Genomic DNA, 3,203 nt, shown 5'->3' on the forward strand with positions numbered 1-3,203 from the left:
TGCTCTGCTTCTTAACAATCTGCCCTGAGGTTGCCACTCACAGTCACAAGCTACTCCAGATGGCTGGGGCCCTCTCATGCATCAGTAACTGGTTAGCAGCTTGGAAAGAAAGAGTAGGACTAAATAGTCGTTTTTGCAGTGGAAAGGGGTAAATAAAAGGCTTCCAAAGTATGAGACGAGGCTACAGACATTAGGGCTGGTCAGTTTAGACAAGACCGTAGAGCACCAGTTCTCAACCAGGTGTCTGCCAAAAGAAACCAGGCTTGACCCACATCCCCAAGCCACCAAGCCTACCTGCCTGCATTGAAGGGGGAGAGAAAGGGCACAACAAAAAATTGCAGCATCAATGCAGAAGAGAGAACTCTTCCCCTGCCATTATCAGTAAGGGTTGCCTCACAGCCAAGGACTCCCTGAACAGAAATAGCAAAAGTCCAACTACAATTCTACTTCCTTTCCACTACAAGAGATAATGGGTGGGAGCTGCTCTCTTGAGACTGTCCTGCTGCTGCCCTGGCACATGGCAGACAGAGCTTGGCCTGCAAGCCGAGGGTTTTGATCGCTTGAAGGCCCAGAGGGAAAAGAGACAAGTGCTCGTGTATCAGAGAATGGCTTTGATCCATTGACCTCTGGGTTATGGGCCCAGCACGCGTCCCATAACCCAGAGATTAATGGATCAAAGAAATCCTCTGCTACATGTGTGCTTGCTTCTTTTCCCTCAGGGCCTTCCAGCAAGGCAGTGACCAGCAGAGCACCAAGAGCCTAGGCCATGAGGCTACCTGGACTGAAGGCAAGAGGCAGGCATGGGTATGGCGAGGGCCTCCTGTCCTGGAATGAGGCTGCAGTACTCCCTGGTCCCCTTTTCCCACCCACACTGGCAGGCAGCGTGTGCTGCGGGAGAACAGGAAGGAGGCTCTCGGGACACCAGGCAGTGCTGTGTGTGTGGCTGTCAGGGGAAAGAGCCTAGGCTTGTGACTCAAACTACCATTGACTGGCGTGGCTCTGCACACCGTCAGCCAGGGCAGGCCAGGTTGCGGATGTGACTCAGGCGTGAGCAGCATGGCCGCGCTTTCCTGACAAGGTGTGAGGCAGGCCAAGAGCTTTGCACAGCCTACAGGGAAGTGGGAGGGAGGCGTCTTTGAGCCGGCGTGTCTCGTCTGCTTCTCCTTTGCCACTTGGGTGGAGGCGGGGAGAGAGCGAAATGTTCCTGGCTGAAAGTTTTTGTGCTCGGCCTTGAGGATTAAACCTGAGCCTCTGGAACAGCTGCTGGGAGATGGGTTTCTGAATGACATCCAGCCCGGTCTTCGGGCCACTAGCTGAACGCACTGAGGCCAAGAGGCAGCAAAATGGGACCTTTGAGGCTCCCCGCAGGCAGGGCCAGCTTTAGGAAGTGCGGGGCCCAATTCAAACATATTCGGCGGGGCCCCGGCAGGGATGACTAAAAAAAAAATCATGTAAATAAAAGCCTTTCATTTCTTAGCAGCCGGTTCCCTGTAAAAAGTTCTGATTTAAGGGATGTGCCACAGTATGTATTTTTTGTACCAATAGGGTTACAATACATCCATATTTTTAAAAATTTCTCCCAGATGGTCTATTTAAGAACCAAAAAGCTGGACATGTCCAGGAAAATACGGATGTATGTTAACCCTACCTAAAATTCTTTTTTAAAAAGATGGGCCTGAACTAGAATTGAGCTCCGTTTCACATGTGTGGGTCCCCGCCACTCCCTGGGGGTGTGCTAGGGTGACCAGATGTCCCGATTTTATAGAGACAGTCCCGATTTGGGGGGTCTTTTGCTTATATAGGATCCTATTACCCCCCACCCTGTTCCAATTTTTCACACTTGCTGCCTGGTCACCCTAAGGGTGCACATGTGCGGGTCACAGCTGTTCACTGCCCCTCTCATTGCAGCATGTGTGTAGGGTTACTGCCCTGGGAACTGCAGGGCACCAGTGGACGTGGGGCTGGCTGGAGGCAGGGCAGGGTCTGACTGGAGGTAGGGTCTGGCTGCAAGCAGGGCAAGGCGTGCGGGGCTGGCTGCAGACAGGACAGGGGGTGCAGGATTGGCTGCAAATGGGCTGGCTGCAGGAAGGACAGGGTGTGTGGGACTGGCTGCTGACAGGGGGATGTGGGGTGGAGTGGGCTGGTTGGCTTCAGGAAGGGCCTCAGGAGAGTGCACAGGGGTTGGCAGGCCTGGAGACAGAGGAGTGTGGGACTGGCTGGCTTAAGGCAGGGGAGTGCGGCAAGGGTTGACTGGAGACAGGGCACGGCGTGCGGGGCTGGTGCAGGCAGGGCAGGGGGTGCAGCAGGGGCTGGCTGTGGCAGGGGTGCGGGTACAGGGGGTACAGCCTACCCTGTACGGTAAGTGCCCCCTCCTCCACCAAGGTAGCAGCAGGAGCCCAAGGCTCGGGGGCTATTTAAAGGGCCTGGGGCTCCCCTGCTTCCACCGCCCCAGCCCTTTGAATAACCGCGGGAGCCCTGGGGAAGTGGCGGGGCTCCGGGGGCTGTTTAAAGGGCCGGGGCAGTAGAAGCAAGGGGAGCCCCAGACTTTTTAAATAGCCCCCAAGTCTCCAGCAGTGGGGCTCTGGTGGCAATTTAAACAGCCTGAGGTTCCAGTCCCTGCTGGGAGCCCCAGGCCCTTTAAATTGCCCCCTGGGGAAGCTGGACCACCCTAGTACAGTGCACTAGCAGGGCCCGATTCAGGGGAATTGGTTGAATTGGCCTAAAGCCGGCCCTGTCCACAGGAAAGCAAGGAAGTAGCACAGGCTTATCACTGTCCCTGGGTGGGCTTGAACCACCATCCTTTCAGTTAAGAGCCAAACGTGCTGACCCATTGCACCACAGAGACACAGACAGGCCAGGCTGTATGGAGCACAACAGTCAGGAATCAGCTCAGGGTCCGGTCTAGCACATGCATGCAGTGGTTGGACAAGCAACAGCAAGGAACTGGACTGGTGCGGAGTGAAAGATCTGTGGGAAGGAACCGAAAATAGTACTGGGGCTGCAGTACAGGGCTTGCATACACTTTCTTTGGCCTGTTTTGCTGGAAGAGTTAGCAGGGCAAGCTCGTTAGTCACAGGTAAGGGGGTGAGTTTATGCAAATTCTGGACTCTGGAACCACAGCTGGGGTGGGACAGGCACAACTTTTGTGGCACATGCACCCTCTCTGCAACCAACCTTTGTTACTTCATTCCATAACAGCACAC

At 55.0% G+C, this 3,203-nt stretch overlaps 1 non-coding gene across 1 annotated transcript; it reads right to left on the bottom strand.

The window, feature by feature from the left end:
- Positions 1-2,771: 2,771 nt before the first annotated feature.
- TRNAK-CUU (transfer RNA lysine (anticodon CUU)) lies at positions 2,772-2,845 on the bottom strand. Its single transcript has one exon. It is a non-coding gene; the product is annotated as a tRNA-Lys (tRNA).
- Positions 2,846-3,203: the final 358 nt, after the last annotated feature.

This window comes from Gopherus flavomarginatus, chromosome 8, assembly GCF_025201925.1.
Source record: "Gopherus flavomarginatus isolate rGopFla2 chromosome 8, rGopFla2.mat.asm, whole genome shotgun sequence".
NCBI lineage: Eukaryota > Metazoa > Chordata > Testudines > Testudinidae > Gopherus > Gopherus flavomarginatus.